The 25,398-nt window shown below is 35.0% G+C and overlaps 1 long non-coding RNA gene across 1 annotated transcript; it reads right to left on the bottom strand.

Annotated features, from left to right (window-relative positions):
* Window positions 1-22,709: 22,709 nt before the first annotated feature.
* On the bottom strand, window positions 22,710-25,140 carry LOC141913968 (uncharacterized). The gene is made up of 4 exons (XR_012620677.1): window positions 24,933-25,140; window positions 24,510-24,617; window positions 24,108-24,189; window positions 22,710-23,974 (listed from the first exon to the last, which is right to left on the bottom strand). It is a non-coding gene; the product is annotated as an uncharacterized LOC141913968 (long non-coding RNA).
* Window positions 25,141-25,398: the final 258 nt, after the last annotated feature.

The following is a 25,398-nucleotide window of genomic DNA, read 5'->3' as shown; positions in this document are numbered from 1 at the left end:
AATCTCGTAAAACTATGGTAAGTTATGTAGATCAACAGTGGCAAGGAGATTTAATTGATATGAAAAATGTTAAGAAAGATAATGATGATTATTGGTGGATATTGAATATAAATGATATCTTTAGTCGCTATGTATGGAGCTTCACACTTTATAGAAAAGATGCTGCACAAACATCAAATGTTTTAAGAAAATTTCTTTCGGATGATAAATTAAAGCCAGAAAAAATACAATTTGATGATGGAAAAGAATTTGATAATTCACTTGTTCATGAACTCTTAGATAATCATAATATTAACTATTTTTCTACAAAATCAGATAAAAAAGCAGCAGTTGTTGAACGATTTAATAGAACATTATGAACAAGAATGTGGAAATATTTCACAGCAAATAATACTTATATATGGATTGATGTTTTACCAAAATTGATAGAAGGATATAATAATTCTTATCATTCTTCTATTGGAATGAAACCTATTGATGCTAGAAAACCTGAAAATGCTGAAATAGTTTTGAATAATTTATATGTGGCATTTCTTGTAGATGATTTTGGTAAACCTAAATTTAAAGTTGGTCAAAATGTTAGAATTTCTAAGTATAAAAAGATATTTGATAAAGGATACGATCGAAATTTTACTAGGGAAATATATAAAATAAAAAATGTTATAACAATAAAACCATATGTCTATAAATTAGAACATTTAAATGGTGAAGAAGTTGATGGGTATTTTTATGAAGAAGAATTGAGTTTAACTACTGAAAATCTAGAACAAGAATATAAAATTGAAGAAGTATTAAAAACAAAAACTGTTAAAAGAAAAAAATATTCTTTAGTAAAATGGGTTGGATGGCCAGATGAATTCAATGAATGGATATTATCAAGTAAAATTAAAAATATATAAATGAATAAGGAATTATTTATATTTGAACCTCATAAAATGTTAATTTCTGGCGTAACAAATTGTGGAAAAACTTATTTTATATTAAATTTATTAGAAACTGTTTATAAAAACTATTTTGATAATATAGTATTATTTTGTCCAACATATGAATTTAATCAAACTTATGATAGAAATATTACTAGAAATAATAAATTTATTATATTAGATCCTAAAACAGTAATAGAAAATTTAGATAATTGTATAAAAATAGCAATTGATATTCATAAAGGATCAAATACATTATTCATTGTAGATGATTGTGCAAATTTACATGATACAAAAATTAGAGAGAGTGAGTTATGTTATTTAGCTTTTTCTGGTAGACATTTTGGGATAACAACTTGGGTTTTAAATCAAAAATATAATTCAATTGTTAAAGACTTTAGGGATAATATAAGATTTGTAGTATTATTCTACAATAAAGATGAAAAATGGCACTTGAGGAAAATGATATAATTCCACATGATTTACGTAATGAATATATGGATAAATTGAAAAATAATAAAAGATCAAAATTACTATTTAGATTACAACACCCATTCAAATATAAATTTATTAAAATTCAACTGGCTTGTTAATCTATTACATATTTAGTTACATTCTAGTTGAATTCTAGTTATTGGCATTTGAAACAAAAATCAAATAAAATTAAACAATATTTTAACTAGCTTGTTAATCTAGTATATTTTTAGTTACATTCTAGTTGAATTCTAGTTATTGGTAGTTGGAACAAAAATCAACTAGATTTAACAAGATATAGATAAAAACAACAATATTTCAACTAGCTTGTTAATCTAGTTGAATTCTAGTTACATTCTAGTTGAATTCTAGTTGGAACAACACAACTAATTTGTTTGTTATATAAATGGGAGGTGAAAAGAAAATAAAATCTAAAAATGGTGATGTTCCAATTGAAAAAACTTTAGATGATTTAGGAATAAGAGATACAAACTTAACTCCAGATGATGGTGCTTTAAATAATGTTACAACAAATAATAATTATGAATATTATCTTTATTGTAAACATCAATTAGAAATATTAATAGCATCTGGAAAATGTAAAAATTTTATCGGTAAAAATTTAACTTATAATGAATTAGATACAATGAAATCAGATGAAATTATTAGATTATTTAAGATTTATGAAACCGCGAGAACAGCTAGAATTAATGATGCGATATCAGAAAATGTAGTAAAAGGTTATAGTGAATTATGTAATTATATACTACCAATTGAAGATGAAAATAGATTATATTCCGATTTAAAAAATGATTATTTAGTGGATTTATGACATTATTATCAACTGGGGTTATAACATTTTCAAATATTGAAAGTAAAAATATTTCTATAATAAATGAAAAAGGTGGAAGAAGTGAAGAAAAACCCGAGAAGTCCGAAACAAATTGAATGGTCTCGGCAATTAGGAATTAAATCACAAGAATATAAAAAAGCTGTAAAAGAAAAAATAAGTAATAAAAATGGTGAAAATATTGTTATTTCTACTCCTTCTAATAATAGAATATTTGATAAATGTCTATATTTTACAGTTGGATTTGTAATTGTATTCATTTTGATTGGGCGTAATTGGTATAAGAAATCAAATAAAATGCATGATATTAATAATTCTGAAACAACTGCTATCAAAAATGAAAATACTTCCGAAATTCCAAAATTAACCAAAAAAATGGATTAATATTTTAGAAAAAGAGCAAAAAAAATAATTTTCTTTAATTAACTGAATATCACCAAGTGGGTGCCATACGGCACCATCTCACTACTTTTGTCTATCTATGTGGAGCAATTAAATTGTCCAGATAAGTCATTTCGGATTCTAGATATTCATTATTTTTATTAATTTATTTTGTTTTTTTAATTTAATCAACAATTTCTAAATCATGATGGCCATCTTCATTTTTTCCATGATAGATTATTTTAAATCCTTCTAAATCTTTTGATTCCTCTGTACTCAATGAAACCCATTTATCAGGTAAAAATACTTTAAATTCTCGCGATGTACTAACATTGCAGTAGCTTAAATTAGCTGATACTTTCTCTCCATATTTAGTTTTTATCTTTTCTAATTTCAATATTTTATGTTCAATTTCTTTTTTAACATCAACTTACTTTTTTATTTCAAATTGATTTTGCTGGATTTATTCTGTTATTTATTGTTGCTAAAAATGCTTTTCTATCTCCCATTTATAAGGAAAAAAAATTATGAGTGGTGATGAGTGGGGATTACTTCCCCTTGTATATAACAAGCGCGCTATTAACCGTTCTCACCCAAGCCTCACAGCATCTATTTATCCGAGCACAGCTGACACGCAATCACTGTACTACAGTAATAGCACACGCGTTAATAACCGTTCTCAGTAGCGACTCACTGTATCGATCTATCCACGCGCATCTGTTGTTACGCGCACTCACTGTATACGTGTGTCACAACGCTGTTGACCGTTCTCGGCCTAGCTGTGATGAGTGGTGTCTCGTACTCTCGTACTCTGGTCTGAAAACGCCATCTACTAATTACTTGTTAGATAATGTCAATTTGTCCTAAAATATAAAACGAAATTTTATAAGTTTCAGCCAGTCAATCCGACCCATATCATCGTCATCCGTTAGTTCCGTTCTATGTTTCTGTGTATAGTATAGTTGTATCTGCTAACAGTTCTGATTTCTAGTGGCAAATATCCCGACGACCACTACTACCCATAGGGAACCCCGGTGACGTGTCACATTTGATGTAATATTATTACATTCTGCTTGTTCAATATAATATTTATAAGTTAATATAAATTGATAATTGCATTTTGTGATGGATTAGTAACCAGTGATATGTCTTCTTTACATGCTATGGAGTATGGATCAAGTAGACCACACCCAGCTGGTTTACAAAAACTGAATATGAAGCGACCCACGTGTGGTCTACATGCTCCATAATCCGTGTAAAGAAGACACCCTACTGATTACTAATCCATCACAAAAATTCACTTATTAATCTATATAAACATCGGAGGAATTTTTTTTGTGGGACACGCTGTATATACTGAAATAATAGACAGGTTTAGGGGGTCCACACTCTTAGAACAAAGGGTTCTATCCTAGAACCTTCAGGGGTTCTTGGGCTTGCCTCCCAGGAAGAACCCCTAAAGGTTCTTCAAAGAACCTTTTTGTAGGATTCCTTGAAGAACCCCTGGTAAAGGTTCTTTAAAGAACCATTTCGTATAAAGGGTTCTTTAAAGAACCCCTTTCAATATTATCAAATGGTTCTTGACACGGTTTTTGGGAGAACCATTTTAAGGCAATTTATTTTTTGGGTTCCTCATTCATTTTTTGACTGCTCAAGCCGTTCATGATTTGTCCATCCTCTGTTATGTTTGACTGGTCCCTTAATCCTCTTGTGGATAAAAAAACTGATGATAAGAATCGCGTAAAATTAATATCATATAAACCTTTTTATTATAAAAATCCCATGAATTGAAATATGTGAATATAGAGTACACGACACAGAAAACCGTCTTGCGAGTGAAAATGCCACAACACCAGGAAGAGTACAAGAACAAACGACACAGACAGACTTATCTGAAGATTATCTGAAACAACTGAATTTATTAAAAGAACATCTGAAAAATGTCGAAAAGAAAAATGGCAATCTAAAAATCATTACTAGTCGCTTAGAAAACATAATGACGGATAATAATGTTTTTACTTTCTCTGAAGGTTCTCTAGATGATATATTCAAAGCTAGTATTGCATCAGGTTCTCGAACAAATGAACATCATTTTTGTAAACTGGAAAAACCAAACACATCCATTTCAGAGTCAAGTCGACAGACCGTTGAAAAGAGAGCTTCCAAAGCAAAATCAATACTACAATTTATTTCATCCAAAGACCAAAGTATCACTGCTAAATTAATTGCACATATGTTGAAGAAAGATGAGAATCTGAAATATCTTGTAATCAATGAACTTCCAGAAATGACAGGAACTAAGCTCACTCCTGAACAGTCAGTTGACTTGAAACAGAATTTGCCTCTACAATGACCAAAATGCTAGAATTAGACCGTAACTTGAAAACTCAAATCTAAAGGTGTTTCCCTCATCAGATAAGATTCGAGCAGAACTAAAAATACGCAGTAATCACAACAATCAGAATATATATTCCCTGGCGAAATAAAATTTCTTGATCAATGCTCGAACGCTTGAAGAAAAACTTGTCCCCTATAGTCACCGGGAAATTGGTGACAGATGAGCATTTTCATGATGAAAGATGGGTAAAGATCTGAGTGGATAAAGGCGGTGGCTCTTCGAAGCTAGTACTGTCTGTACTAAATAGTACACAAGTAAACAGTACCGATCACACCGAGTTGATTTCATATTTCGAAGCTGTCGATACTTACAGCAATATCAAGATCATTTTTGACAAAATCTTTGACCAACTGCCACAAATTAGATATGTCGAATGTAGTAGAGGGACTTAAGCTATAAGATTTTTTTTTTCTGATCGGCGATTTAGCTCATCTGTGTACATGTATGGGCAACCAGGGTTCATCGGTTTCTTATTCATGCCTTTGGTGTGAAATTAGATTGGAACAGTAGTTATACTGTCCCGGTATAGGCGGGTGTGGTTGTGGTTAACTGGATGTGACGAAATCCAAGATGGCGGCCGGAAGTGATGTAATCCAAGATGGTGACCAGGAGTGAGTAATCCAAGTGGGCGGATCCAAGATGGCGGGGATATCTAAAAAATACATTGGGCGAGCAAAGCTATTTCGGATACGAGTCTGGGCAAGATTTTTGTAACAATAGAAACAGCATCACCACCTACAATCAATCGACAATAGACAGGTCATTTCATTTAGAGACGAGACACACAACGAGCAACATGTACTCACCGGTTATCTCATCGTCACCTAACGAAAACTTCTTCATGTAACTTATGCACCTGTAAAACGACGTTATCAGCAACAAAAAAGGATACATCAGTACCAAAGAAGAAACAAAAGTAAAAAGAATCTTGATATGGGTATGTATTTAACTCTCTCAGAATTTTCAAAGTATTTTTTTACAATATCAATTCGGGTTAGTATTCTATCCTAAATCTTATCATTTCAGGAGATACAGCAACACCGAATTCTCTGAATGATAACACTAGGAAATCGGATACGCAGTTCCATCTAGAAATGCTGGTTTATGTCAGTCCTACTACGTGGAACGATACGAAAAGAATTGACTTTCGACATTACGATTGTAGCGCAAAAAGATGGGCATATCCGACCAAAAATGGAAAATCTCTATACATTCAAGAGTGGGTACATTTAAACTTCTGCAAAATGGAAATCGACAACGAAATCGATCGCGCTATAGCTGGAGACTACGACTCTAGCGTATCCAGTTTAGGGAGGGATAATTACGTTAACTCAAAACTGCCAGACCATGTATATTCACTCACTTTAATCGGGAAGACTTATGCTGTTTCTGCGCTACTAGAGACATTAGTGTTTTCAAGAAGATACGTGAATGTCCCGAAGTCAACAATCCTTCTGATATCTGAGTTACTAATTTTAAATATTTTTTTTTCTTTTACTCATTGGAGGAGTGCTCAAAAGGATCGAAGGCGGCAACGAGAAAAAAACAAATTATTTTCAGGGTTGAAATATCATATAAGTTTACGTTTTATTGTTATAAAAGTTCTTATGCAAATATTTACACAAAGTCATAACAACATTCACATGGCATAGCATTGGAGATAGCAAAGTAACAACGGAAGCAACAAATTTTCTTCCTAGAAATATGAAAATGATATGTCTAATAATGATAATTACAAACTCAATGGATTAGATTAATATATGAAATAAAATATGATACTAATATTTCAGTTCTTTATCGCATCAAAAAAGTTAATTACAGAGTCAACACATTAGATTAATATATGAAATGTAATACTAATATTTCAGTTCTTTATTACATTGAAAGATAACTACAAAGTAGATACATTACAATAATATCTGAAATAAAAATGCAATACTAATATATCAGTTCTTTATTGTGTCTAAAACAGATAATGATACAAACAAATATCAATGTAATATCTGAAATCAAAACGCAATACTAAAATTTCAGTACTTTATTGAGGTAAACAAAAATATTTACGAAAAAAGTAACTACAAAATTGACTAGATAAAACTCATGTCCCTAAATTGTATGATGCTATTAGAAACGTAATAAACGGTAAATTATCGGTCGCCTATATAATATGATTTACCCTATGTTACGAGGCAAATTTCCAGCTACCACTGTGCGCAAATAGACTGAGTTTACTGTCCAAGAGCCAAAACGGAGGTAACTTTCCAGCTTATCGCGGCAATGAAACTGAGTTTACTGTCGCAACATCAGAAACTAGTAACCAAACGGTAATGTGTTATATCTTTTATCCAGATCGAATGCCCTTTTTGTGTACACGGCGCGGTAGGTTTTGGTCTCATCCTTGTTATAAATTACCCCCTCCTTATATCTCGTTTAATTGTACCCGGATTATTTACTAAAAGCTTCTCACGGGTATCGCCAGTGATTAATTTAAGCATAGATTTGAAATTGACGACTATGCATTCATACGAATAACGGTTCGTCTCCGTATCAAGCGCTTTATGGCTGTATTTTTAGGCCCCCGAAACAAATTCAGTTATGTAGCAAATACGACCGAGCTCGTCTGTCATGTCGGCTTAGAATTTGCCAGTTTCTGGTTCCCATTCCACCAGGCTTTACGGAATACATGATTGAATCAGTTTCCGTGTAAAGGGTTCGATCCCTTAGCTTCTCCATGTATGTATGTCAGTATAAGTCGAGCGTGAGCAGTTGTAAAAGCCGCTATGGCAACGTTCGTTCGACTGTTTGGTTTGACAAACTCAGACTTTGTTTTGTAATGTAGGCGGAGTACTTCATCATTACAGATGATAATGTCTGAAATTTCAACCGTCGAATCGAGAATCAAATCGTAAAATTCCCCCAGGTCCGAAATGTATTTCGCCGAAGTTTTGTTACTATTTTGTCCAAATTTCCCCCATTACTGTTCAGACATAATTTTGCGACTATTCGCAGACGCGGAATGTTTTCTATCTTATCCCCATCTAATTGGATACCTTCCCGGCCGCGTATTCCGCTATATAGTTTTCTCTTTTCATCGTCGGACATATCGCCCGATGGCCACCCACTAGATTGAGTCTTAACTTTCAGAAATTTCAAAATATTCCTCTTCTATTTTAGTTTTTACTTCATTATAACATTTATCTTATTTTTTATCTATTTGCTGTTTTGGAATAATATGTTGTGAATGAGAATTAATATTATATATTGGTTTATCCTCAGATTTAATAAATTCAACTTTAGAAGATATGCTAATTTTAGGGTATTCAACATCAGTAATTATTTTTATAATATTTTTCATATTTTCTAAATGTTTTTTATTTTCTTCTAATGTTTTTCCTTTATGAAATTTAAATTCAGTAGCAGCTGGTCCAATATCACTTTTAAATGCTTCCGTTATTTCTATTTCTTTTTTATTATCTAATGAATTAATATAATTTCTAACATCTTCCATGTATGGTCTTTTATTGTTTAATTTATTTTTAATTCATTTAATCGTCTTCTGTTTCTTATCATTATCATTATCAAAATAATCTTCTCCTAAAATATCATTAATCATATTTCTAATATGACTTTTAAATGTTCATTATTATATCTTTTGTTACTGAATGATTGATTACACAAAATTAAAATCAATTTTATATATTTCTTTTTCATTCTTTAATTCATCTAATTTAGTTTCTAATATATCATCCTTATATTCTAATTTCAATTTATTTCCCAAATGTGTTTTAGTTTTATTGTGCCTTGCTTTTTGAGATTTATCGATATTAATTTTACATGTCGGACAGTAGTACTTCTTATTTGCTTCCATTTGAATATCAAATTTTTTATTAAAATTGATTTTAGAAGTTATTCATATTCATACATATATATATATATATATATATATATATATATATATATATATATATATATATATATATATATATATATATATATATATATATATATATATATATATATATATATATATATATATATATATATATATATATATAGGGGTTGACCCTTCGACCTTTGGTATGAACCCCTATTATCCCTATTACAGTTGCAAATATTACCACTAGAAATGTTTCAATTAGAACCCTCGCTAATTTCTTATCTCGAAGACGACGTACATTCAGAAACTTAGGCGTATGTCAATATAATACGTAATAAAATATAATTGGAACGGATCGATGTTTAATTCCCTACTGTAGGCTACGTCACAGCAATTATCTGTTCAACATTAAAATCACATCCTCCCCCGGCAGGGATTCGAACCTGAGGGCATCGAGATTGCCACGGTACGAAACCCTGCCACACTAGACCGAGTGTGCAGCTACACGCGCTGCTTAGATGATGTCATTATTAGCCAATAAGAAATCCCGTTTTATTTCAGCACGGGTTTCCCCGTTTATACTTCTTCCTTCAAATTTTTCTCAGCGATTATAAAACGAGCAATCTGATTGGTGCCGCAAGTTTTCGTGCGGCAAAGCTGCGCATTGGTTTGAAGTGGCAGGGTTTTGTGCCGTGGCTGCGTATAGCGATACCATCAGGTTCGAATCCCTGCTGAGGGAGCACGTGCAATCGAAGCATCTTTTAGAATAGACTGGCCCTTCGCGCACGCGCGGGGTTGGTTGTAATTTACACGATGACATGATTGATGATAGATTGTTACGTGGGTTCAAGCGAACACTTTGAAGCCCTTAGCTGGGATTGGTACTATCCGGTAAAAGCTGGTGTCGACCGGTTCCCGTCGGCCGGACCATTTCGACTCAATTCAGAATCTATTTATTGAATTGCTTACTATCAGTTTCGTCGACCTACGACTAACGATAATTTTAATGTTGCGGCTTATTTCAATGATATCAAGAAATTGCCGCATAGTCCCATGTATCCACACGTCGTACCATGCCATTTGGCATCAATTCATGCAACTCTAGAGTAGAAAAAAACGATAAAGCCGAAAAACCGTTATTTCAGTGTTAAGAATGTTCTCACATGGATATATGTTAAACGTGTAACTGGAATGATTGAAGCGGAGGTTTTGATCTTTTGCTTGTGAATAGTCCTAGTCAAGAGGCGCAGTGGCCAAGTGGTTTAAGCCCCGGTCACTGGAGTCGTCGACCGAGGGTTTACGGGTTCAAACCTTAATAGCGACAGAGCTTCTTGGTCGAAGATTCTTCTCTGGTCTCTCCCCCATTGGGAACAAAAGAAACATCGAATTCACTTATATTGGTGCCCGGCGCTCAGTGGGTGGAGGGAATTTAAAAAGTCGAAGTCAAGAGTTGCTGCTCGTCGCCGTGAATAGAACGGGCCATTCTATTGATCAGTTTGAAAATCGTCCCCGACGAATCATAAACAGCTAACAACCTGATCATTGATTTTTTTACTCGCAGTTTTATTGAATCTAATTAAAACACGAGATTCGACGACTGAGTTACAATTATAGATTCAAGAGCTTTTTCATAATATGTCAGTAACCTGACTGTGATTCAGTTTCATAATCGGGTATTTCCCAAACCACCACAAGTATATCCCATTATGAACATATAATACCAACGATTAGCTACAAAATTCGTTTTTACAGTGGTGGTTGCAACAAACTTGATCAGCGGAACACACAAAGCCGTTGGGATTGCAAAGTCCTATATGAAAAAAAGAACATGAAATTAAAAACTTTAGCAGGAAAAACTTGTTTTTTAATCTAATTGTGAAAATAATGGAACCCTTGCGCCAAGTTGTGAGACCGGCGATGCTCCCGACGATGAGGATGATCGATACTCCTCATTCATGTCTGTCATTCCGACAGAATTATACGCCGGAAACACGTGTGTATAAGAACAATATTTAGCACGCAATATTTTTGGTCAGAATAGAAATATCTAATATCATCTCTGAAATGCTATTAATCAGATTAATTCCATCACTATATATAGCATATACTACAGTGTGGCAATAGGCATTTTCATGAACTATCAGATCTAATCTATCGATTGATGTATGTTGCCAACCATTAACAAAAATGCCGTAATATTTTTTCTAGAGGTCTTTTACCTCATTGGCAGGCCAATACTACACAGTTAGACAGGTTTATCGTTGTCACTACCGTTACTTACCTTCTGCAATTGACGCGGCACTGGCCACAATCACAACCACCGCACAAACGCGAGTTACTAAATGAGCCAGCATTTTCACTATCTTAAATTGGAATTGAATATATCAGCATCATTGTTACGAATATTAGCAATTTGGTAAATCCCAAATCATTGTTATTCGATAGTTTCAATAGGCTCTCAATGAATAAACCATTTTTCAGATAATGTACCAGGTTCGAAAATATACCAGAAAAAAAACAACCGCTGATAGACTTAGTTTCAAACAACGATAACGGGGTTTCTGCTGGTTAATTGAAATTAGTTACGCAAAAAAATCTTGGTTATCAATTCTATGCAGATCAAATAAAAATCTCCAACGGTTAAAATCCAGAAATATATAGAAAATATTGCCATGCTAGAGGGTACGATCAGTGACACGTCGTTGAACGCCTGGCCATTACATGAATTCCAGCAGAAAAATATCTAGTCACGTTTTGCAGCTTGGATTTTGGTGACTGAAATTACTGATGTATGTGTTGAATATACAGTGCGGAGTAAATTTGAAATTAACAAAAACAATCCGATAACTTAAACGTGGCTGGAACCTCCGTTGCTCGATTTGAAAAAAAAACGATTTCACGTTTTTCTTGTTTAAACATACAATAATTGGGGATCAAAGTCAAAAACTAAAAAATAATGGTGCAACACATAGAATGAGGCGAATATTTTCAAATAAGTTATAGAATCAATTGGAAGGGTAATTCCCTCTTGTTTACACCCTACCTTAACCTAAGGCTAAACACTGGCGAAATTGTAATGGCAAAAACAAGCGTTCACTCAAATATCACTTAACATGATGAAATCCATTACATGAACTATTTTAATTCTATGGACTATGTATACTAACGTTTATTTTCTTTCGTGCAACACTCATCTTAATGGACATTTCGCTTAGTTTTTGAACACATAACTCAAATTAGTTTCAATACGACCAGTGAAACTGTGCAGTCTAGATAAATCATTGTTTTTACATCCATGTTACACCATACTGATGCATTGCCATAAAGTCTTCAGTTTTTGTGTTAAAATGAAAAAAGATAAGCAATTTTTTGTGAAATTAGAACACTGTGTTTCCCGTGTTTTTCGTGCCTACGAAGCACGATTTTTATGATTTGAAAATAATTTCAAATAATATGCGTGGAAATACCTTCTTGAAATTGATTTAGTTCATGAGACGGAGTCTATTTTCCCTAATTAAAATGAGTTAAGGACACTTAGCAAACCTATGTATCAGTATAGAATGGATATGAAAACGACGATTTTACCGGTCCCATTTAGACATATTGAGGTATGTGTCCAAACGTTTAAGAGGAATATCCCGAAAAATCGATGTCACGCAATAATAGATGTTTCAACAATCGACGTTCAAAATGAATGATATGGATCTGAATGAAATCGTCACTGAGCTTACCTTGGTGGCTTTTGGGGACGTTTTTTTCAACTTTCGAAATGAAAATATCTCGTTTTCTCGAACCAGAAACTGTCGACGAATGGATAAAACTAGTTTTATTTTATACGTTTCATACATAAATTGGAATGATTGCACAGCTTGATATTGATCGGAGCCTATATCGATGTTTTGTTAAACAGAATCGATACGCGACAATCCTATACTCATCACGGGGCGCAATTGATAAATGATTTTGCCGCTTAGGCCAACACCGGCAGATTTACTAATCTAAGTCTGAAATCCCTCGATCTAGTGGGGATATTTCTCTTTGACTTTTGAACACGTCCCTCAATGCGGTTTTGATTCGACTGGTGAATCCGTACAATCTAAGTAGACTATCGTATTATATCCATTTTGCAATGAATGGAAGGATTGCTAAAAAAGTCTTCATTAACTCATTGGAATCATAAAGCCCAATGCACACGTTTTTTCCTCGTGAAAAAAAAACGATGTTTTCGATGTTTATGTTATGCCGTGTGCGGGGAGACAAAACACAAAACCCACGATTCAAGCACTGCTTGATTTGCGAAAAATGTTTTGTGTAGTCGATCACGTTTTTCATCGCGTGTGAGGTGGGTGTTTTGTGTCTTGCAAAACATCCATGGCTGAATAACCAATCAGCGAGCAACAATGTAACACATGGCGTTACAAAAATTAAATAACTGAGTTTATTGTTGTCTCCATGGAATCGATGGTGCAAGAAATGTTTTCTGCGCGTTTTCGTTATGTCGTGTGCGTTGAAAGTTTTATCGTTTGCGGGCAAAAAAGTTTTACGAAAAACGTTATGTGAAAAAAGTGTTTTCTGTTTCGGCGAAAAAAATGTTTTGCCGTGTGCAACGGGCCTTAAAAAAGACTCCTTCATTTTGATTGTTGCGATTTCAACAATGTCAATTTCAACTATTTCCATGCCATACCTTTTGAAATTTTGTTCGAATCATCAAAAAAAACCATGGTTCGTAGCTTTAATTTAGTTAAAGGGCATTAGCATATCAAGAAAACTTACTCGAGACTGACGTGATTCGTGACGTCATTCGAATTGCCCAACAGCGGGGTTGCTGAGAACAATTTAGAGAACATATACTATTTAAATAACAACGTTTTTTTACTGCAAAAAACGGATAGCGACATTGACAAAAGGAAGAACCTTCGGTTACATCGGGGGATTGTTATGAACTTGCCCGCATGTCGGAGTCCAACTGGAAACACGGTCACTGATGCAACCGGAACGAAAGGCGCCCGGTCGTAAGTGTAGCCGACAAGTTTACACAAATCCAGGGTCCGCTTCCACAGTTCTGAGTTAAGATTTGGATTTGAGTTAACGCATTGGAAATGAAGTAACTTTAACTCAGAGTTAACTCTAACTCACAACAGTGTGGAACTGGATACAGCAGTTTCGATGTCTTCTAGTTTGTGTGCACCTTTGCCCGTATCGTCGGGATACCGTTTTTCGACACACATTTTACCCTAATCCCATAAGCCACATATCTGTCAACTACATTCAAGCAGGCCCTAAATATACATATACACCATAATTCCCGGGCACTCGAATATGCTCCAATGTCATTTGAATGCATGAGAAGTGTCAAACACTGACTCGATCATCGCCTAGGCGCGTTCAGCGTTGTTTTGTGTTGCTTTACCCATCATTACCTATCATTACAATCATTACCTATCAAACCGAACGCTTCGCATTAAACCATTTAATTTGCGCACGAAAAATCATCATCATGGAAAAGCGAATATTATGCATTTCGTCTCATCGTATTAGTCAGTTGAAGGGGCAGCTGGATTTACAACCAGCGATGATAATAGATCGAAAATAAAGCTCCGTATTGAACCATCTGCTGCAGTTATGATTCTAATTACTAAAATTCGCGCTGAAAAATCATTATCGTGAATAGAAAAGCAAATACTGTAAATTCTGAAATTCTGTTCTATGCGCTTCTACTATTCAAACACACGCGCTACAAGCTGCAGGGTCGGGTGCAAGGGGTTCGGGTTCCGCGTGTTAGAACCGACCCCTTTCGGTGCCCTTTTCCAAAATTGCCGCGGTAAGCAATAGCGAGCAGAAACTAGGGGTAGTAATCCACTCGCTACCTGATTAAGCCGTTTCTGCATCTGCCCTTTGTTTAGTTTTGCCACTCAGTTTGAGTTTTTTCATCACTTTATTTAAGGGTTGAATCAGTAACTAATCATGAAATTCTCGTGAAGAGAAATGTGAACGCAAGTAACATTGGTTCAACTGATACATCCAAAAACTACATCGAATCAAAACTACTCGGTTTTAATCAACATATAGCAACCGAATTACCACATCCACCGCCGTGCAAGTTTATCGTAGGTGACGGCGAAATGTACCGGAACTATTTTAATGCACCGTTAAAACACGGCGCAGAATATTCGTTTGGGTATGCTGTAAGTTACTACTGATATATTCATCTCAAACCTGCTTTTCCTTTCCTGTGATTTATGAAATTTTGAGTTTTTAGGATTTCAAGGAAGGACTACGAAAATATGCCGATATAACGATATAACCAGATCGTCACCCAACCTTAAACGACCCATTAGGTCTGCAATCATCACATTAACAAATACAGTATAAATATGTACAGCAATGACCCAATTCGTTAAAGTGAAGATATATATGAATCTTTATGCGATTGTTGGAGGCGCAGTTGCTGGACTTGTATTACTTCTTATCCTGTGTACGGGTGTTATAATATATTTCGTAAGGTAAATGTTACTCCAATCAAATATATTCATGTTTCAATAATGATAATGCCTATTATCAAAAACGGTTAAATAGTGTTTCAGACACTCGTTGTAATGGAGAATATCTGGTGTCGATGATTCAGGCGTTAAACTGAATTCATGTGTTTTGAAAACAATCAAATTCTAATTTTATAGCATGATGTGTGATTTTCTTTTTCCATGAGACGAAGAAAAGAGGAGACTGTGAAACTGTGAATAGAAATCAGCGGCGAACTTTCGAGATTAGCACTCCTTACGAAGCGACGACTTATGCCGGAGATGTAGCTTTGGCGCTATACAGCGACCCAGAACTCTTGGAACGGGGAGAATACGACGATCCCCCGATGACTGTAATTATTATTCATCAAATCTATACTTATAAAGAAAACTGAAAAAACTACCTGTAAACAACGGTTCAAATGCCGTCTGATTTTTTCAAACAAGAACGGCTCGATTAAACCAAGTATCTTACTATTATTTTCACTTTTCCCATTTTCGGTCTACGAAAATGGTTGATCGCGGTAAGGCTACGGGGACTCCTAGGTTTCCACGTTTGGTGATGTGGCAAAACTTATGATAGAAGATGCAGAATTTCCCTAACAAAGATATATCTTGCTCTGTATGTCCTTTTGGATGGCGATACTAAAAGGGGAATTCGTTGTTTTGCACGGACTTTTAATAAACATTGTAATTGCACCGTATCATCAGTTGCGCGACAAAATCAAACTTAAGGACAGGTCCTTTGGTAAGAATTGGACTTTATTTCATAATTGTAAACACATTTTCGTGCTCTTTATTTCGTATTTGTAAATGCATTTTTGTATGTTAATTGACCATATGCATGTTTTAAGATATTCGAGAGCAACGACATTATTTAAAACGCATCTATCATATCAATCTTTATCTATCATCAATTCAACAGTCAGAAAACACGTCTTAAGCACGTGTCCTAATTGCGAATGCCCAGATTTCACAAACTGTTTTTTAGTGTCTTCGAGATCTGAAAAATGTAGATGCTCGTTTAAAACTTAGTGGTTTGGAGGCTTGTACAATAATAACGATATTTGAATGAATGATTGAAAAATACATACACCCACTTAACACAAATTTTAAAGATTTAGTATTAAATCAGACCAATCAAAAACAATTGTTGTTTACTGATAATTGAGATTCTGATTTATATCCAAAACATGCTATAAAATCAAGCGTATTAAACTGCCTGCATTAATTACCTGCAGCAAACGACTACAGACTACAATCAGACCTTTAACAAATACGAGAATCATTAGAAAAAGCAATCATTTTTACCGCCAAGAATTTGAATTCAATATAGTAGCAATTTGGCATTTTGAGAAATCATTACCACGTATTCAATGGGCTCTCAGTAAAAAGTCTTTCACAGATTGAAAATAATGCTGCATCAAAACAAATTACTCCATAGATGAATAACGCAGCGATAACGATTTTTTCTGCATTGCTGGTTTAAGTGCTATACTATGAAAAGTTTTGATTTTCATCTAAGTCTCATCTTTTTTTTAATGAGAATAAAAGATATGACCAATTTAGTGAATATTTTCTTGTAACATTTCATCAATTTGAAGTCACTTCAATGGCATAGACAGTACTTCTTGTAGTCACGTGACTTTCTGTTGGCGGAGTGTTTCAATAGCCGTTAGTGCGAGGCGGTCAAATTGCTTGTGATTGGCATCAGACAAACAGGAAAAATCGTCGGTCTCTCTTCCCTGTGTCTGCTGGGAATTATTAGACACGGTTAATAGTTCAATGTATTGTGAACACGAAGGTCGATTAATTGAAATAAGTTTACAGATTCCTTTATTTGTCGAGAATCTTTTGAATGAAATAAAGTCTGCGCCATAGTTACAAAATGAATTTAAGGCTATGAAATTCATGAAAATTGAATCGAAATCATCTAAAAATAATAATAATCTCTTAATAAACTACACGATACGGTCATCGCGGCCACTTTCTTATCTACTTACGGTTCTGCCTTCTAGTTAAAGTTCGGTTGCAGCATTAAGTATTGGAACCTTTAAGCTGAAAATTCGCTCATAAATTTTATGCTTCATACATTAAATATAGTATTTGATTATCTATTCAATGCTCTCAACAGGTGCTAATTTCAGTACTTGAAACCTGAGTGGAAACGGGTGAAATATGAAACTTTTTCGTCTGGAATATTTTTCTTAAAATTCAGGATCCGATATTATTAAACTAAATAACGTTTTCAAACTTTTTATGTCAAATAGACCTAAAATGTATGGGACTGGATGCAAAGTCAAATTAGTCCCTAATGACCGTGATAGAGGCGTATGAAACTGACTAAATGGTGGAACGGGATAACAAGTCAAAGCAAAAAAGACTGTAAAACTTGATTCAGGGACACGTGGAACAAAATTACTGTAAAACTGGGCCCTTAATAGAAACCATTTGTTGAACTGGGAGCAGTTTCAAACCCTCAAGATTGTGAAATTGGATTTATTGACAGATTAAATCACGTCAATTTTAATCTATGTTACTATAGAGTTGCGATTGACGACTGTATTAACTCCTTGGGCTGAAGATAATTGGGTCTTACATTGATTCAATGTGAATGATTGTGAGTTCAATGAGAAATAGAAAAAGAAAATTGTTTGGGCTCAATGCTCAGAACAAAACCTTAATTACCCATTTATATAGGCTGAATTGGTAATGCTAAAAGTAAAATAGTCTTGAGATTGAAATATATAATCCCTGTGTTGGTTCGGACATTTCCAAGTCAGGTTTGCCTTTAGCACACACATCTTTAGTATGAATTTGATTTTTTTCATATTTCTTTTTGGCGGGAGGCGGGTTACGGGGCCTTCTGCTCATGATGCGTAACTCAAGATGTGCCTTACTTTCACTCGCACATATGGCTTATCAATTGCTAAAGGTTGAACTTTTGGGCTGAGTACACATGGCAAATGCAAGCTAGCTCCCCAACTATATATCATATATTGAACGCATTCCATATTAAATCGCTTGCTGAAATTTGGTATCGAATAACCAAAATTGTACAAGGATGTCATCATCGGGAACATATGAGCAAATAGTGTGATGAAAGATATGAAATCAATACGACGTCCTTTCTATATTTATATTCATATTCGGATTCAAACTCTGACGATCCATCACAATAGCATCAGCACTGGTGACGAAACTTCAAGTAAGTAATGGATGGGGTGGTAATAATAGCTAGACATGCAATCATAAATGGTGCATTTAATAGGAATATTGTATATCGTATGGTATTTTGGTCAGATGACAATTCATACAATATAGTATATATGATTTCTTAGATTAGAACAGATCTCATACTGTGTTACCTACAATATAAAACAGCGTATTTCAAATCAATGGCTTCTTGCTATATGGGTAAGAAAATAAAACTCTTTTTGACAAACATCTGGGACATTTGAGTTGGCTGATTGGTAAATAGTTTGAAAAATTAATGATCTCGAAATGAACATTCAATCATGCTCCGTTTCCTAAGGGTTTCGGCGTAAGGGTATTTCATCGTTTCTTATCGTAACGAAACTTCATCCACTCCCTCAGTATTTGAGCCGGGAAGCCTTAGAGGCGCTAGTTTATTGCACTCACCTGTTCAGTTCCACGGTTCGGAGTTAAGATTTGACCCTGAGTTAACTCATTGAAAATGAACTTATTTTAACTCAGAGTTAACTCTAACTCACAACTGTGGAACTGAGTCCTGGGCGATAGTACGGTGAATATTGTTGTTGCAACCACACCCTGCAACCACGACGTTGCATTACATCAGTTCAACGTAAATGTTGCTATGAGTTTTGTTTAGCTTACATTCTATAAAATTTCCATCATATAGAATCTAGAAAGGCTTGGTTTATATGACTGCACTAGGTGGCATAATTGACACGTCGTTAAACAATTTGCCGTTGGATCAAAGTCAGTATAGTTATATCTAGTCGCTTGTTGCATTGAAAGCGGCTTCCGGCTCGATGAACAATCATCTTACCAGCACGACCGTAGGCGAGATACGAATTTTAGAAATTGGAACAATCGATATCTTAAAATCGATGGCGTGCGCTGATTGGCCGGGCCGTCTCGCTAATGCTTAAAGATATGGCCGGAGCTGCGTCCGGAAAACTTCGGTAGCTCAGCTATTAATTATGGGATTCGAACCGAACGTGTCTCAACTTGTAGACAACATTCAAATCTAGGGAACTAAAGAGCCGATTTCGCGTAACTTCCACCAAATCCGAGTACGGCGCGCTCAAAGAACCCGGAAGTCAACAGATCAATTTTGTCCGATTTTTGCTCTTCAAAGTACGTATTTTTGACCCTAATGTGTCTTTTATTCAAAATCTAAGACTTTAGTTCTCTGAAAAATTGGATAAGCTGTCCAGTGATACCCAATTTATGAGGTATTTTTGCTTCAATAGTGAAGGCAGGACGAATTTAGAGTTCAAAAATTTGCAATTCTGAAAAAAAATTTCAGCGCTCGTGGCCTATCGTAATTGATATGTTCTTTTCTGTATATCAAGTGAATATAAGCTTGTCAATGACTATTATTTTTCAGCTGATGATTCTATGACATTGATCTGTTGACAATGCCTGTCGATTTTGATGAGATGCCCGTCGATTTTGATGAGATGAAGGTAAATTTAAGAAAAATAAATTCAATCATTTTTTATTGCCTTTTCATTTCTCTTTGTATAAGAAAAGGCTGAAATTCAAACGGTTTTCTTTGATTTTTAGATGGAAGAATCAAATAATAAGCGCAAAAAAGGTTTCAACTTTGGCCACGGCAGGAAAAAGAAAAAGTTTGCTGATAAAATGAAGAGCATGAGTGAGTAATAGGCGGCTAGGCCCTATACAGACTGCATGAATTACAACTTTTGGCCCATAAAATGTATGATTACTATTGTTAATTCACAAAATAAGTCTGCGGTTACATGACCTTACCGACCTGAACCTTCAGTTGCAACCATTTGGCTACAGCAATATAGCCAAGGACCCAATTTCATTCCATTCCCGAGGTATGTCATGTAATTGCAGATACTTTGTTAAAGAGTAAAGAGGTTATCGCTGCAGAAATACATTAAGACTTGTTCAGAAAGAGATTTCAATTTCCGTATCCCAGTGTTAACCTCTGATCTTGATGCTGTTTCATTGTTCGAGACCATATTTTGTATGAAAATGTTTCTTTTTTTGTGGAATAAAGTGGAGTATAATTATCATTTAAATTGTAACTCTTCTGCATTCTTTTTCTTGTTATTTTGTTTTTCTTTCGTCATCGTTTGATAGTCAAAAGCTTGCTCAACCCGGATGAGTTTATTCCAGAATTAGGCCAAAATATGTGTGTAAACCTGGTTCAGTCGGAATAATTAGGGATATACTATCCGATTGATGCAAATTTGACTGTACAACGAACGTGTCGGCATTCACATCCAGGAAATCGGGTTACCTACTCAATTTTTTGACGGGACCAAAATTTACTGCGGCATGTTTCGATTCATTCGATCATGATTTGCTGAACACAAACTGGAACAATTTCATAGGACAAATGCCCCCAGTAAGCAGGATCTACTGTTTCACCAATCCAAGAGGACCAAAGACTAGCCTGGAGTGAAAATACAAAATCAGAATAACCAAGCCATAGATAGTGTATACATGTATGATAATATTTATTTTGCCCTAAAAATTTACAACATTTAACTATATACAACGGAGCAACGCAAAGACTGTAAGTACATTATTGCCTCATTCTTTCATTTTTGTTAAGTTTAGATTAAAGGTTATTACTAATAAACACCCAATTAAGAAATAAAAAAAATACTGTCTTAATAATTTGACAAACAGTACAACGTTTAATCATTCATAACATCCAAGATAAGTGCAAAAATCAATAAATATCAAACATTGAAATTTTGGAACAAAATTAAATATACAAACATTTAAGTAATGCTCGCTTTATAACCTGATTTGTTGATAGGATCGTGTATCGGTAGTCGTAACAGCGCTAAATCAGATGAGAGTACCAGCGAATCCCTCGAGCTAAGTGCAATATCATCAGCATCAACTACTATCAATCCCGTTGACTCAGATATTGCAGAACCAGAGTCATCTTATGAGATATCGTATCAGTCTAGTTCAACTCCTAAAAAACAGCCAGCGCCGCCATCCATTTCCCAAGAAAATGTAGATTTAAAGGAAAAAGTGCGTCAGCTGGAGCAGGAACTTCAAACTATCAAATGTATCCAACAGAACAAAAATACGCTGATCATCTGTGATGGAGACGAAGACAAAACAATTTTCAGAGCTCGAAATACATATAAATCGAAATCCCGAGACAACTACAACTATTTCATCAAATTAGATGAGCCGAAGATACAATCCTTAGATGCTGGTGAAAAAACTCTTGAGAAGCGAGCATCCCTGTTGAAACTTATAATCCAATTCATCTCCAAAGATAAAGACCAATCAATTGAAAATGCTGCCAAAACAATATCGTACTTATTAAGGAAAGACACATCCATTAAAGAAAAGGTTATTTCCCATATTCCCGATATGAAACCAGCGCGGATGCTCACTGCTCAAGAGTACCTTGAAATCAAAATGCATCTTCGACTGACAATGACCCAGTCTTTGGAACTAGGAAAACTTTTACGACTGTACAATATCAATATTTTGCCATCAGCTGACAAACTGCGCGAGGAAATTAACAGTCGATCTGAAGCTTTAAAAACAATCTTGATGTAGGTCAAGCCGAAATGATTGTAAATTCGAGAACCTCGGAGAGAAAAACAACTGCGTACGCTAAAGTGAATAGTTTCCGTGTTCAGTTACTTGTAAAAATTAAACGTTTGTCTGAAAAAGGTCAACTGTTGTTTCCTGCAGAGGTTCATGGTGAAATATGGATTAAGATTGGGGCGGACAAGGTGGGAGGTAGTACGAAACTTGTATTTTCAATTATCAACTGTAAATTGTGCAATAGTACAGACTTTACAGAGATGATCGCGTATTTTGAAGCTGTAGATTCATATGAGAATATGGAGCAGGTTTTCTCACCAATATTTGATGAGATGAAGACTATCTCTAGTGTAGATATTGTAAATAGTGATGGAAAATATGTAGCCGTCGCGATCCGTTTTTTTCTATTTGGTGACCTTGCCTTTTTGTGCACATGTATGGGTCACCAGGGTTCAACGGCCAAATTTCCTTGTTTGTGGTGTCAAGTGAAGCTGGATGACATAAGAAAGCACCACGGCTCACCACATTGTCCACAATCGGTGAAATTTGAATCTCGATCAGTTGCCCTCTATAAACAGAATGTAGCAAATCCAGGTGCTAATAATTTAAGTGTAGTGAAAGCTCAGATGTTTCACCTACAGGATATCGATCATTTAGTTCCTCCTGGACTTCATATCTCCCTGGGACTTGGCTTACTATTTTTCAACATGTTAGAAAAAAAATGTCAAGAATTTGACAACGAATCTTTGGGGGAACGTGATGAAACACTTTACAGAACCTGGCAAGAAATTTCAACAAAAACATCGGAAGTCCAAGAGGAACTAAATGATCTTTCAAGTCGTATTGATACGAAATGCAAATACTTACAGAAACTCACTACTGCTAATAGACGTGGTCGATGTGTTGTTTCGTGTACATCGAAAATTTGTCTAATAAGGACAATTGAGAATCCAAATCCGAATCGGTATATATATTGTATCAAATGTGACGCTCCGTACCATGAGCAGTGTATCGAAGATTGTCCAGATTTTCAGTGTGAACTATGCCTTACAGGAAAACAATTGTCGGCCAACAAAATCATCAGATGCATCACTGAAAATCTGGCCAACCTTAAATCCAGACAAGTTGAGTTAAAAAAGGAATTCCAAAAGAAATCAAGTGAGTTAAATGCTGTGTACAGTAAAGTTCAGGCCCAAATGGGACCTTTATGTAAGACATTAAATCAAGTCCTGATAGAAATCGGCGTTGATCGTCAAGCGTATCATAGCAATAGTTTTGTAGGGAATCATATTCACAAGTTGCTAAACAACGCGGAAAAATTATGCAAAGTGATTCCCGACGAATCGATTAGTTCCTTGTTCCAAGAGTTGTTCGAACGACTACGTTCGCTATATCGATTATACAGCGCATCTCGGTTTCTTTCTAAAGACGAGATATCCAATATGACAACACAATGCCACGATTTTGGCCGCTTTTTTACGTCTAAATTTCCCAATGTAAATATCACTCCGAAAATCCATATTCTAGTATACCATGTTCCCGAATTTGTAAATATGTGGGGAACACTTGGCTTGTTCAGCGAGCAAGCTCTTGAAAGCAAACACGCTAGTGTCAATCGAGATAATCGGACATTTTGCAGCATACGCGACAATGTTTTACGCTCCAAACTTCTCTTCCAAAACCAGGCCTTGTATGCGACGAAAACATTAGAGCAACCGGCGTCTGTTCCACGTAAATGCAGTTGCGGCGGTTTCTATAAGAAGTGTCTAGCCGATGGAAAATCTGTAAAGAAATGTAAATCGTGTCAGAAAATTGCCGAATGATTTTGATGTAACTTGAATTATCTGAGTAAATCACCTGTAACTCTATACATGTTAAAATTCGATAGCAATTGTGTAAATATTTTTCAAATTACCTTGAAATATGTGGTAAGCTTTTCTATAAATCTCTAATTGATTGAGTCGACATTACTGATCAGCAGGTAGCTATGTAAGATCCTGAAACGTGAATAGTGTACGGAAGTGAACAGACACAACTGTATGGAAATACGGTCAATGTCGTGATAATAAAGCTTTAAATTCTTTTCTCAAATTATGCACTATGCTCCAAATCATTCATTTCGAATCAGCATTTTAATAAGTATAGGTGGCAGGTATTACGATCCGTCCCTGATTATAATGAAATCATGGATCATCACCCCTTTCCAGCCTATTCCAGCCTATCATATTCACCAGAAAGACCTAACTAGAAAGAGGACTATGAACCCCAGAATCTTACAACGATAGGCCAACAGCCCAGCATTCTAGACGGCACTTACTTGTAACGTTGATGCTAAACACAGTTATTGACAGTCTTATCATCCAAATTTGCTAGTCGTCAACGGACTTTTGCTCTATAATTCAATGAAGTAAGGATCATCAATCAACTGAAATGAAAGGATATAAATAAAATCATTATTAGTCTTGTGGAACTACCCCAGAAACTCTCCAGTCAGGAAACTAATGTTTAGGCCTATCAACTCTTTTTATTGTTTCTTATTCTTATCTTTTTTGAAGTCATAATAGACTACCACAGACAACCCAAACCACAGCCTAGACCCCTTGGCCAACTAATGATGCGGTTTGAGGTGGCTGTCGATTGATACTTTAATTTGAGGTCAAATTGATTGATTTGAATTGACGACGCACGTACTATTTCACATGGAATTTTTATCTTTTGAAGCCTAAATATCGAAACTTACCTCTCATCGTTGGCCATCGCTAGTTATTCATATTCTCTTATAGAATATATGACGTGAATTACTTAGTGAAACCATGTTGAAAGCTAATACTGCGCTAAGAACTTCGCGAAATTCACACAATTCTAATCAGCTGACTGCGATGTTTTTCTACCCGCGACCGGTTGACGACGCAGTGTCGTGTTGTTTATTTCCTTATACAAACATATTGTATTTCAATTATTTTATCATTTCGATGGAAAATATACGGCTAATTTATTAATTGAGAGACAAATAAATCAACTTAGGCGGGTATATTGCAAAAAACACGATTTTACGATAACGCTAACGTAAACGACTTGCCCTCAACAGGTGCTCCACAGGTGCGCGGATAGGTGCTTGCAGGTGCGCGGTTTAAGGTCAAGGTGAATTCGTTTTTCTATTACGCCTACGGTCGTGCCAGTCACCTGATGTTGCACTCGAGGTTCTT

The sequence above is a fragment of the Tubulanus polymorphus genome, chromosome 12 (genome assembly GCF_964204645.1).
Source record: "Tubulanus polymorphus chromosome 12, tnTubPoly1.2, whole genome shotgun sequence".
Lineage (NCBI taxonomy): Eukaryota > Metazoa > Nemertea > Palaeonemertea > Tubulaniformes > Tubulanidae > Tubulanus > Tubulanus polymorphus.
Note: the sequence above shows the minus strand (reverse complement) of the source record. Positions and strands in the feature narration are given on the sequence as shown.